Here is a 15,106-nt window from a genome sequence, read left to right on the forward strand (position 1 = left end):
TCTTCCAGCCTTAAATATAGCTGCTCAACATTTAACATTGGAATAGCTAGGACACTTATCCCCATACACTTGTGACATGCGGTCATGAATTTCTTAGGGAGTACTTTTCTCTAAAGTAAAATACTTGATGACTTGATGACTGCTTGGTACTCATTCTTTTCCATGTCTGTGTCAATTTGGACCCATATCAGGTTCAACTGGCTGTCACTAATATACAAACGGCCTCAACAGACCAAATACACTTACAATGAACTCCTCAAACAATGTACTACATTGACTAGTTCACTTTGTTATGGCCCATAGTTAAAAATTATTCAGACTTTGAACTTTTTTACCAGACCTCGTATTAGGAGTCCTTTGGTCTAGTGGTAGAGTGTCTCATCCCTGAGAGCGGAAGGTCCATGGTTCGATCCTCGGTCGTGTCATGCGTTACAAGATGGTACTTGTTTTTACCCCTAAAATATTCACGCATCAGACCAAAGGCCTGGGTTTTGTTCCCTACATTGCAACAATGTGTTGTGCCCATTTGGAGGTGTTGGTCACTGTGATATTGCTGAAATGTTTATTAAGGCAGCATAAAACAATACTCATTCTCTCACCCACTCTTTCAATGATGTATCAAGTAAATGAAGTTTGATGATCATTAGTTGGAATCCCAGACTTGTTTTCAATGAGGTCATGTGCCTCTATTTCTCAAAAATGGTAAATATCTAGTTCGTAGCTGTGTAACAGACTTTCCTCCCACATTAAGCTGTCAAGCTGTGATTTTGTTTAATGCTGCACTCAGCAATATTCCACCTATATAACAGTGACTGTTAATAATCGAGTCTGGACCAGACAGTCCATTGATTGACGTCATGAGCATCGATCCATGTTACCAAGCTCTTCTTATAAACTTTATTTTCTGGATTTTAAACAGCAGACCAACTGAACATGAGGAAAATGATGAGATTTTGTGTAATGAACAAAACAGCTTTCGTTAAGGGAAGTCGACCACAGTGCATGTATCTACTGTCAACAATAGAAACTTGAAGAGTATGGGGAGACAGACCTTTCTTGCATTTGTTGATTTTAAGAAAGCTTCTGACTGTTTAAACAAAGGTATTTTGTGGAACAGGCTGTGGGATATTGGAATTGAAGGGAAGATAGTTAATGCAATCGTATCACTATAGAGAGGTGTTCAGTCGTGTATCCGGAGTAATGGGTTCTCCACGCCTTGGTTCAACGTAAACTGGACGACGACAGGGATGCCTACTTTCACCTCTTCCGTTTAATTTGTATATAAACGATTTCATATCTACACTGAATGTCACGTAGATCGGAGTGCACATTGACAAGTGTGTCGGTGTTCTCGCATACGCCGATGATATTAGCCAGTAGATCCCTAGGACTTCTTGTATCCAAAAGTTAAATTCTAGGAGGAATTCAGTATAGACCCTTTACAAAACTCCACGATTCCGTGATGTGGGCAACTACAATCTCATTAAAATCAGATCGAAGTTCTCACTGCCGCTAAACAAAGATCTTTGAGATTGAGGGCAACTATCGATTACGATGCTGCAATATGGAGAGCATTGCATATACCAGCCATCCGTGAAGACCCGGGATAGAGTAGCTCTTCAGCAGCCCATGCTTGCCGTAAAAGGCGACTATACTTGTCGGGATCGAGAGGTCAGGCTCGCTTACTTGGTTGATGCATGTCATCGTATCCCAATTACGTGGATCCATGCTCATGGCGTCAATGACTGGGTTGTGTGGTCCAGACTCGATTATTTACAGACCGCCGTCATATAGCTGGAATATTTCCGAGTGCGGCGTTAAACAACAAACAAATAAACAAACAAAGCATATACCGGCCGTGAACGCTGAGCACAACCGAGCTATGGTATATTTATGGGGATGACGAAGTTTACACCAATAGTGCAGTTGCAGGCGATAATGGATGAGAGCCATCGGTTCGAATATGGAAGAATGTTGGTTTCTTAAAGTTTCCAAGTGGGCAAGTACAAATGCTATATCAAACAAGCGCAACTGGAATCTACGTGTAGAAAAAAAGTTCAGAAGTTTAGGATTATCACATTGTTTTTCTCCTGAAAACATTTTTTATATTCGTTTTATAAGAAGTTGGGACCAGAATTGTGCACAATTTTACACAGGAATGGCATGCAATATTGAATCAAGAATACAGTAAACGAAGGAAACAGGTAATGACTCTATTCCCAGTTTATAGTGCCCTTAATAGACGTATATACAGAGATCCTACACCAGTCCCACCAACGTGCTCTGGTCCTATTTCGATGTGGAGTCTCCCCCACAACGTGTTGAGACCATCTTCCCGAAGCAAGTGCGCACACTGACTATAAAAGTCCAGTTTGGAAACTGGACGTCTATAGTCAGTTAAAGCCCTTGCCTCGGGAAGATGTGATGAGACAGGCCGCTATACACATTTTCCGTCTGAATGAGTGAGTGAGTGAGTGAGTTGGGTTTAACGCCGCTTTTAACAGTATTCCAGACATATCGCGGCGTGTCAGCTTAATGTGGGAGGAAAGCCCGAAGTGATGCAGGTCTCAGACATTTACCACTTCGGTGAAACCCACGAGCACGGGTATGGAGCTGACAAACCTAGAAACATAATTGGGGCGAACCGAGATTCGAACCCACAATCATAGGTTTCTGGCGTGCCCAAGGGACGCAACTCTGCACAGCGAATCGCGGCGCCTTAGACGACTGGGCCACTGAATGTGTTGGGGATGAATGTCATGAATGGGTGGCTCGTCAACCTTTTAATTGATTGTTATATTGCTTTTATTGTACGGGATGAGACTCACATACAATTTCTGTTTATCTGTCTACGTGCTAAGAGTATTTGACAAGGTTACCAGGAAAAAAGATGACATCATACACCGTACACTGATTGTACACTGGAGTAGACGTGTGATTTATCTTAAGTGCCATGTTGGTTTCTAAACCTTTTATCGCATCGTGGCCTGTTCAGGTACAGAGTCATTCAGATATGAAGGCGCAAGGTCATTCACGTGGATATCTCGGGTGACTCGCTCTAACGTGACTACAGCGTTTATCAATTATCCTGAATCAAAAGGAATGTTTGTCCGATCAGAAACACGATACAGAAGAAGATTATTATATTACGGTGTCACATAATGTCCATACGTACAAGATAATACAAAACCTTCATCAATGTACATTGTGCGGCCAAACATGGCCTACGAGACACCAGAATACAAATATATTCATAATAAAAGCACGTAAGTGCTACAATATGTAATATAATCATTATAAAATTTGAAAAATATTCTATTGCGCAGTAAATTTTCTGCGATTAAACATAAAAGTAGCAGCTGCGGCGAGAAATTAGCAGATGATTCTACATTATGGATATCGGGTCAATTGGTGACATATATGGGAATAGCGGGTCAAGTTGACCTGTGCCCACAATGAAAATCTTATGTCACAATAGAATTGACATTTAGTTAAAAAGTGAACTTCATCCTCCACTCGTGTATCACAGTATTTGCAAATACGATGAAGTAAGTGAGGTTTTGGACGTGAAAAGCGACCGAGTTCTATTTCTATACATTTGAGTAGATCTGTTTAGTCTCATAGCTAAATTCCTCCGAGATGTTTTTACTGAAATTAGATCGACCATATCAAGTATTATGAAATTGTTCTCTTCTCATTTTGATGTTTTCAAACATTAGGTGAGGACATAGTTCCATCAGTCTCCAGGGTTATCTGTTGAACTAAATGGACTAATTTGACAAAATTAACAAACCACAAATTAAGCACATATGAACAGTAAAGTTCATGGAATGACCTATATATACTTGCCAGAACAAGTTAAGGGTCAAACGTTTGGGTACAAAATCTAATCTTGTAATATGAATACATGTACTCAGTATGTGGCAATCATAAGTCCTGCTATATGTCGGGATGTGACCTTGGAATGAGGTCAGAGTCTACTAGACCGTCTGTAATTCATGTCATAAAGCCCGAGACTACTGATGACGTATTGGTTTACGTCAAGTGTCGAGGGGGGGGTGGGGGGTTGCTGTAAATATTGGATGATGGAGTGTATTGTTTCTATCCTGGTGTTCTGCGGATTTTAAACATCCTTCATTACCTCAGGTGGTTTCTGTACAATTAAGTTATATTTACTGCAGTTTTAAATTGTTTTCATATTATTGAAATATCCTCTTGAAATCACGATTGTACAGAAAGTGAGACTTTCATAAACATTTTCTCTATCAAAGGGAGTCATATAAAAGACTCCCTGGCTTGAATACTTCATTGACCTCTTACCATAAAAAAATGCCTGATGGTTAACTGTAATTGCAGATCTTGACTTTTTCAATGATTTCGATATCTGCTTTGCAAATGAATTAAATAATATACAAATGACGTTTAACACACACCATGTATTTTCCCTTTGGAGAAACATGGATGTCCTCTGTGCATGGACTCCAACACTGAAGACGATGATACCAACTTTCTTTGTTACTTGGACAGACAAACAAATCGATAGGGATATTCATCTGTCACTGAATAAAGTTCCACAATAGATTTGGCCTTGCGAAGATGTTGGGAACGTACTTAAACGTAACACTATGCATTCTGCATCCAAACAGTCCTAAAATAGCAAAAGGTCTTTAATAGAAATGTGACAATGAAATAGAAAATAAAGACAAAGATACCCTTTTGTTCATATAGTTCAATTCCTATAAAAACAGTTCAGTTATCAAACGAATCTGGTGATGGCTTTGTTTATCTAAGCTTTAACACATGGCAGTGTTTTTATAGATAATCTCCGGTTGTGGGTGTTTGTAGCTACCTATATAGATTCTCTAATAATTGGGAATACAATGCGACAAAAAACATGTCCATGATCATGAGACATCTCTTCCAAAAGTCCATTGTACGATTCCGACTAATCATTAGTATGTGTTTAAGAATAAATTTCAAATAGTGATGATACCAGTTGCTATGCGGAAATTAATATTTCGTATTGCAGTTTATATTTCCAAGAACAAGGATTGGGATTGGTGAACAGGTTAAACCTTTTTAAACACCCCTCCCTACAAAGGACTTTTAACAATTAATGAGTGTAAACTGTACAAAAAAATAATAAATTTAGATTAATTGTACCTACTGTTGCAAATATTATGATGCGAATGTGCAAGTCACACACACATACACACATACATAAACAAACTGGTGCATTCATGCTCATGTGCGTATACCCATATATGCTTGTACACCTATACCTCTACATACCAGCATATTACACATACAAACAACCCTCTGATTGATGTAATCGTAAAGAAGATATATTTAAGTTTTAAATCTTTTAGATTTTGCAATGAACAAATGGACAGATTGTACAATAGCAAGGTTAGTATCAGTAGATGTTGTAACATTTCTATATAATACTGAATCCAAGTCATATCCCTTTAGTAGTAGTACATATTGTTCTTCTAATTGTGGTGGGCTACCTATGTAGGTGAGTATGGGAAGGTGGTCGGTTCCCCAAGTGTCATCATGGACTTGCCATTGGCAATGTGGGGCGAGGTTGTGGGTGGCAATTGGACTCCATGTGTTGCGGACATGGACATGGTCATAACATGAGATTACCGTTTTCAATCCATTGCTCTACGATTTTCCTGTATTTGCACGAATTTCCCATAAAGGACTGCGGGCATTAACGTCACTACTATTTACCTACTAATTTAGCTTGTATCGCTAGCTCTTCCGTGTTTGTTTCATGGATAACCCTGTGGCATACATTAGCTATGCGAACTTACATACATTAGCTATGCGAACTTACATACATTAGCTATGCGAACTTACATACATTAGCTATGCCATTTGCCAGTTGTAAGCAGATTACTTGGGTTTCAAGTTTTCCTATATTTATTTCTATATTTGTTTGGATACAGCTGCCGTGGACATGGGTGATAAGTCCTCCTCCCTTGTTACCAGGCATAAGTCTTTTTCTGTCGTTTCTATATTGGGTGAACCCAGGCAGTAGGAGTTTGGCTTTTCTCGTTTAGTCGGACGTTTTTTGGACGGGTGCTTTGAATTCATTGCCGTGGCTCTTAAGGTCATTTGCGTTTTACTGTAATAAAAGTCCATGACTGTTTAGACTAGCGCTCATTGAGTGTCAGGGCATACCCTATTTTGGAACTGTTTCTTTGTATTTCAGAAGCCAGTTTGAGGATGCAGGTGACTTTGGCTTTGACACTCATTTTCAAGCTTGTAATCTGGATCAATGCCATGGCAATGAGCTGGTGTTTTCTTTGCCTGATTGATTTGTTGGTTGTGTGTCTTATATTTAGTATTAACAGGCATGACTTTTGGGCTTGGATCTTAACCCCCTTGCGTTTTGCAGGGGCTTTGTGTCTGTGAGTAGGCGGATCAGTGCTCAGATTCAATTGTTTGCTCAGAAGAGTGTGATTAGTAGTCGCTTGGTTTTTTTCGACCTCCGTAAGTGGAAAAGACTGCCGAGTAGGTGCTTTGCAGTGACTTGACCATATCATTATGTAGCAAATATTTTAACAATATCTCCTCTAACTAAAAAAAAATGCGTTTTCTCAATTACTGTCAATTACCGACCCGTGAAGATTCCGGGGTAGAATAGGTCTTCAGCAACCCATGCTTGCCGTAAAAGGCGACTATGCTTGTCGTAAGAGGCGACTAACGGGATCGGGTGGTCAGGCTCGCTGACTTGGTTGATGCATGTCATCATATCCCAATCCCTGGATTGTCTGGTCCAGACTCGATTATTTACAGACCGCCGTCATATAGCGTTAAACAACAAACCAAACCAACTGTCAATTACTGCTATTCTCATTATAAAAGGCTTACTTACTTATATTGGAGTTTTATCGTGCGCTTTCCGACTGCAAGCGTATGTCGCACACGGGAAAAAGGCTTAGTTTAAGATCGTTTTGATATCAGCTCAGTGTTGTTATAAAGAGCTTGTTTGCGAGCCATTCCTGGGTCTACTCAATTAAGTAAACACATAAACAGGATTATGTTTGAACTGGTGATAATCCCGTTGATCCAAGTATATATGACACAAGTCTCATCTTCTACATTCACTGTAACAAAATCTAAAAAGATCAAATCTGTATTCTGGAACATTCCATTACACCGTGAGGTGAACCTGTCAGTCTCATATAATGTACCTGTCTGCACAGTGGGGTGTCTGCAAAATGGGATAGAACCGTAGGATTAATAAAGATTATCTGGCATAATTGTGAAGCCTCTTCAATCAGTGGATACTGATTGCTTCACTGTAGGATTACCTGGCGAATAAACTTGACGCCCTTCACAACAAAAATTGAGATTTAGATAAGATAGTTTTACACATATATATTTAAAATTTATTAAATTATTGTTTTCTTCACACATACAAACTATTTCACAATTCATGCATACGTATTCATGAGTTCTTCTCTCTAGCTATACGACGGCGGTCTGTAAATAATCTAGTCTGGACCAGACAATCCAGTGATTGATATCATGAGCATCGATCCACACAATTGGGATCGATTACATGCATCAACCAAGTCAGCGAGCCTGACCACCCGATCCCGTTAGTCGACTCTTACGACAAGCATACTCGCCTTTTACGGCAAGTATGGGTTGGTGAAGACCTATTCTACCCCGGATCTTCACTGGTCACCACCGGTGGTACAAGAGTATGATATGAAACAAACGTTATGTATTCAATAAAAATCAAGATAGTAACATACTTAAGTGCTTTAGACAGGTTAACGTAATAATGTATTTAAATGTGCAATGAATCTGCAGATTATTTTTCAAAGTGGACATATTGTTATGGGATACGGTTTTACGTAGTTACACATAATTGGCCAGCTATATCTGGGACTCTGGTTGCACGTGCATTGTGATATGCGGTATGCTGTTAGAGAACTCGTGAAGTCTGCGTCACGTGCCCTTGGATATTTAAGCCACAAGTACTTCTCGTGCGGAGATATGCACTATGACGTATTTACTAAGCTGTACGACAACATTATTCAACCAGTCTTGATGTATTGTTCTGGATTATGGGGGATATAGTGTGCAACATAGAGCATGTCGTATTTTCCTTGGAGTACAACGTAATACATGTAATCTCACTGTGCCGGGCGACATCGGATGGACTGACCCACAGTTGAAACTTTACTTAGAAACAGCTCGTCTATGGTGCAGACGTGTCTTCCCGTACAGAGTCTTACATATAAGATACACAAATGGTCCATGCAGTGTGGTAATTCATGGGATAAAAGAGTTCAACGAATTTTTGATAAATGTGGACTTTTAGATATTTTAAGATGTAACGAAAAGAGCCCAAGATGGGTTTTATCTCGGATAAAACTTTTATTCAAGTCCAATGATAATGACACCTGGCTTCAATCCTTGGAAACTAAACCGAAAATGAGAACCTACAGAACATTTAAAACAGCTATTTATACAGAGCCTTATGTCCTCCTTCCCCGTTATAAAAGGTCGGTTTTATCATCTTTAAGATGCGGTTCAATGAAGCTCGAGATTGAATTGGGACGTTATTCTAATCCTCCTGTGCCAGTTAACCAACGTTTTTGTAATGTAATGTAATGTAATGTAACGTATTTTCACTACAATTGGCTAAACCTACTGTGTAACCTCTGAACCTGATGTACAACCCTTTGAAAGGAATAAAAAATGTCCCCAAAAAACAACAAAAAAACGGTTTTGTAAATATTGCCCTGGATGTGTAGAAGATGAAACTCACTTTCTTCTCCACTGCTCACTTTCTGATGATATTCGTGTTACCCACCTTCCACAGGTATTTAACTCCACAAATGGCAACTTAAATAATAATATTGAGCTTGTATATATTCTAAATGATTATAATATTATTTCAACACTAGGTAGTATGTGCTACAAAATGGCTGTTCGAAGAAAATCTCACTACCCATAACACCATATATATTTATACTGCTTTTTATATGTTTTAACTCAATTTGTTTTACTATGCATTATATATGGTCTCTTATAACCCACATCGTGGGTGGCAGAGATACTTTATAGTGTACCTTTATGATAATGTATATGCCTACAACCTGCACCTCCGATGAGACAAAAATAAACAATTTGTCACTTGTCAGTAAAGACAAGGTCACAAATTTCAAAGATTTATTAGCGATAATGCTGAATGTTCATGTGGTTTTTTTTAATGAAATTGCTTTACCCTACCTATTTACTTGTCGAAATTACACTGAAAATAAGCTATTAACGTGTTGTTTGGCAACGTCAACCTAGACGGAGAAATACTTCTTTTGTCATTGATTCTGTACATCATTTCTTCACTATGAGCACAATATTTGTATAAACATGTACTCTTATATATCATTCACCAACTATTTACCTTTGATGTACCTCATGGGACATATATCAAGTTTATAGTACTGTATAACATGTACAATACTGCTGCTTGTTCTAACTTTGAAGGGGAGAGATATTTATATAGGCTTCTTTTGTTTAGCAATTTTTTTTCACAGTGCACCAAGTGGAAATAAATATTGCTTAAAACACAAATTTAACAATCACAAGATACTTATGTTTGTCCATGATTTTACAGCAAATAGTGGTAAGTTTGTACTTTGAGTATAAATTTATGTTAAGCTTATGTGCATAAGACTGTAGTCTTGGAAACATGCGTGGCCTCCTTTCTATATAACTTGTATTGTATGCCTCTTTATATTTTATAAAACATGTCATTGTATGGCAATGCTTGTTAAGAATTTACGAGTATTTATCACGTATTTTGTGCACCATTAATAAATAAATTCATCACTGTCCACTATAACTATTTTAGCACTTGCAGTGCTTTTAAGAACATTAGTGTCTAATAGGCCCACGCTGGCCGGGCTATGTATATCTTTTAATATAGTTTACCTCCTGTATAAATTGATGTAATTTTATGTATACACCGCTGGACACTTAAATCAACTATTTTTCTTCTTCTTTTTTTCTTCTTGTCCTGTTTCTTGGACATCAGTTCACTGTGCCCTTACCTATTTTCTAAGGTACAAGTGCAGTCACCCGTGGTGGCGAGTGACGCAGCAGTGGGTATTAGCTATAGTCTATTGCAGATAACTAAACAAATATCTACTGGTATATTTATTTTCATAAAGTGGAGGATTTGGCAAACAAGCAAATTTTGCTTATCTCAATACCTCTCCCAAACATAATACATACACAAAGTACAATGTATTGAAAGTGACATGAGAAATAGAATACATTATATAATTGACATTAAAGAGAAGTATTGTTCTGTAAGTGTTTAATTACTGGATTAGCTTTCGTAACTACAGCTACGTTATTATTTACATCCAGCACAACGAACATCGCAGTATCATACAGCAAAACCATCTCAGACAAAATCTCTAAATCGGCAAGAAGATAGAATAAAACTATCCACTGGTAGTTTTTCTTTATTACAATTAAGAGCGATGTTTCGGTGTAGGTTCTAACACCGTTATCAAGCAAGTGATATGAGTCGGTTGATGGTTGAGATTGCCACGTCTCCATGAAGTCGACGAATAACTTCTTTGATAGCCATTTTAAAGTTGGGGTACTAAGGAAGGATCAGAATTTATGGATGAACAACTTTATTACAATTAAAAGCGACGTTTCGGTGTAGGTTAATGTGCTTGATAACGGTGTTAGAACCTACACCGAAACGTCGCTCTTAATTGTAATAAAGAAGTTGTTCATCCATAAATTTTCATCCTTATCCTTACTTACATATTCCACTTTCACATACAGACATTAACATACATACAATGTATATCATAGTATATCAATCTTTGTATATTGCTGTATAAGCAATAAAATGATCAAATGTGTCGAAAATATACTCTGTGCGTACCGCCACATAATCCGACTTGAAGCCTTAGGACCGCACAAGTATAACCCTATTGTTTCTCTTAGTCTACAAGTAACTGACAATAACAGACTGAACTGTATTACTTTGGGCTTACAAATACAAGCTCAAGGTTCTCGCACGGGGCGTGACCGGTGTTCACAGAGGTATCAATTGAGAGGATTACACATCTATGTGGGTTGGACATTGGATCCATATATAAACAATCACCTGGATGCTTATATGAACAAATCTGTTAAATGATACATATATAGAATACTAAACGAGCTCCCGTGTGAGATACCACAACTATTCACTCGTTTCATAAAATTGGTTTTACACGGGAACGAGTTCAGTATTTTATTTATAACTTGCCATTTATAACGTTTTTTGAATTATGCTGTTGAGTATGAATAGGCTGATGCCTACACGACCCACGGCATAGTCCAATTGAGTTTAACAGAATAATACTTCAAAAACGTCAAAAGTTGAAACGTATGAATTTAATACCATACAACGGTCCACCTTTAGAATTCACAAAATTATCGTATGACTAAGGCTATCGCAACTCACATACTTTAACTTAGACTAACGACTGTCGTTGTGCTACAATACGATCGCCTTGTGGAACGGGCCCTGCACCTCAAAGTTTAAAAAAACGTCACAATACCCGATGACGTAATGTGTGGAATCTTGTTGCAAGATCCATCGGCGAAACAATGCCATGTGACGTCAGCCTAGCAACAAGGTTGCTGGGGTTATCGAGTGTGCATAAGCTCCTCTCATTGATCTATCAACTCCACACGCAATGTCGTTGAATAAGCCAAGGGATGTTGAGAGCTTTCAATATTTGTTCGTGAAACGTGTTCCGAGAGTACATAAGCACGCGTTTTGGTATTACACAATGTGTAATACAGCTGTATGTTTATTAAACGGGTGATCTCTTCACGGGCAAGTAATAAATCAAGTTATTCACCTGATGAAGGAGTATTGTATGCCTCTTTATATTTTATAAAACATGTCATTGTATGGCAATGCTTGTTAAGAATTTACGAGTATTTATCACGTATTTTGTGCACCATTAATAAATAAATTCATCACTGTCCACTATAACTATTTTAGCACTTGCAGTGCTTTTAAGAACATTAGTGTCTAATAGGCCCACGCTGGCCGGGCTATGTATATCTTTTAATATAGTTTACCTCCTGTATAAATTGATGTAATTTTATGTATACACCGCTGGACACTTAAATCAACTATTTTTCTTCTTCTTTTTTTCTTCTTGTCCTGTTTCTTGGACATCAGTTCACTGTGCCCTTACCTATTTTCTAAGGTACAAGTGCAGTCACCCGTGGTGGCGAGTGACGCAGCAGTGGGTATTAGCTATAGTCTATTGCAGATAACTAAACAAATATCTACTGGTATATTTATTTTCATAAAGTGGAGGATTTGGCAAACAAGCAAATTTTGCTTATCTCAATACCTCTCCCAAACATAATACATACACAAAGTACAATGTATTGAAAGTGACATGAGAAATAGAATACATTATATAATTGACATTAAAGAGAAGTATTGTTCTGTAAGTGTTTAATTACTGGATTAGCTTTCGTAACTACAGCTACGTTATTATTTACATCCAGCACAACAACATCGCAGTATCATATAGCAAAACCATCTCAGACAAAATCTCTAAATCGGCAAGAAGATAGAATAAAACTATCCACTGGTAGTTTTTCTTTATTACAATTAAGAGCGATGTTTCGGTGTAGGTTCTAACACCGTTATCAAGCAAGTGATATGAGTCGGTTGATGGTTGAGATTGCCACGTCTCCATGAAGTCGACGAATAACTTCTTTGATAGCCATTTTAAAGTTGGGGTACTAAGGAAGGATCAGAATTTATGGATGAACAACTTTATTACAATTAAAAGCGACGTTTCGGTGTAGGTTAATGTGCTTGATAACGGTGTTAGAACCTACACCGAAACGTCGCTCTTAATTGTAATAAAGAAGTTGTTCATCCATAAATTTTCATCCTTATCCTTACTTACATATTCCACTTTCACATACAGACATTAACATACATACAATGTATATCATAGTATATCAATCTTTGTATATTGCTGTATAAGCAATAAAATGATCAAATGTGTCGAAAATTTACTCTGTGCGTACCGCCACATAATCCGACTTGAAGCCTTAGGACCGCACAAGTATAACCCTATTGTTTCTCTTAGTCTACAAGTAACTGACAATAACAGACTGAACTGTATTACTTTGGGCTTACAAATACAAGCTCAAGGTTCTCGCACGGGGCGTGACCGGTGTTCACAGAGGTATCAATTGAGAGGATTACACATCTATGTGGGTTGGACATTGGATCCATATATAAACAATCACCTGGATGCTTATATGAACAAATCTGTTAAATGATACATATATAGAATACTAAACGAGCTCCCGTGTGAGATACCACAACTATTCACTCGTTTCATAAAATTGGTTTTACACGGGAACGAGTTCAGTATTTTATTTATAACTTGCCATTTATAACGTTTTTTGAATTATGCTGTTGAGTATGAATAGGCTGACGCCTACACGACCCACGGCATAGTCCAATTGAGTTTAACAGAATAATACTTCAAAAACGTCAAAAGTTGAAACGTATGAATTTAATACCATACAACGGTCCACCTTTAGAATTCACAAAATTATCGTATGACTAAGGCTATCGCAACTCACATACTTTAACTTAGACTAACGACTGTCGTTGTGCTACAATACGATCGCGTTTTGGTATTACACAATGTGTAATACAGCTGTATGTTTATTAAACGGGTGATCTCTTCACGGGCAAGTAATAAATCAAGTTATTCACCTGATGAAGGAGTAAGTATATACTTCGAAGTGTTGTGTTCCTCATAATAAAGAAGTTGACATACATAAATGCTCTTCCTTAAGTGTATCTTCTAAATGCCATTCAAAGACTTAATACATATCAGTTTGCATTGACACGACGGTCTTAAAGAATTTTACAATCATATCATGTAATGTGATCATGGGCAAAGTTCATATTCATAATTTGACACCTGCTGTCTCAAAGTCCTTGATCTGACTTTGACAATCGTAATCACATAAAAAAACCAAGAGACTTCAACAAATTCAAATTAAATAATAAACTAAAACAGAAAGATATTTTATTTGAGTCTCACCTCCATAAACGTAAAACATACACAAATACATTACCATAATTGAGTCATTAAAGACAGACGATGACAGATTATTTGTTTATAACAGCATATGCATAGGATTCGTACACAGACGATTTGATGGTGTTCATAAAAGCATAACTGTACTTGTGGGTAGCCTGAAAACACAACACCATTTGAAATAATAGGAACGACTACAAAAAGCAACAAATAAAACATGGTTTCGTCACTTAAGGTGGGAAATGGTATAGATATATTTTCTTTACTTAGAAATATTTTTAAGGCTGCAATATTCCACTCACTCTCACTGTGTTTGCCTGGATTTCTCTATTTGACATTGATGTGACAAGCACTGGACACACGTGAAACATTGAGTCCTATGTTTACCACTATTTCTTATCATGTCCCTTTTTATAATGATGTAAGAAATGATTCATTTTTCTATTCTGAGGGAGCTGATCTTAACACTATATTGAATGGTAATGCTAATTTTAAACACACAAAAAGCTACTAATCCAGATATCTTAAAATCAGTTCATTCATACATACTTCGTTACAAAAGGTTAAAGCTAACGCGAGACTATGAATCCCGTTTATATATATTAATTTTTCTACTAATTACACCCAACTGTTGTCCATGACCACTTGCTCTTGTATTATGTAACATAGTTAGTTTATCATCATGTATTATTTTGTATAGTGTAATATAGTTAGTTTGTCATCATGCATTATTTTGTATAATGTAACATTGTTAGTTTGTCATCATGCATTATTTTGTATAATGCAACATAGTTAGTTTGTCATCATGCATTATTTTGTATAATGTAACATAGTTAGTTTGTCATCATGCATTATTTTGTATAATGCAACATAGTTAGTTTATCATCATGTACAATGTAACATAGTTAGTTTGTCATCATGTATTATTTTGTATAATGTAGCATAGTTAGTTTGTCATCATG

The sequence above is a fragment of the Haliotis rufescens genome, unplaced genomic scaffold, assembly GCF_023055435.1.
Source record: "Haliotis rufescens isolate VD_foot unplaced genomic scaffold, xgHalRufe1.0.p SCAF_11, whole genome shotgun sequence".
NCBI classification, from domain to species: domain Eukaryota; kingdom Metazoa; phylum Mollusca; class Gastropoda; order Lepetellida; family Haliotidae; genus Haliotis; species Haliotis rufescens.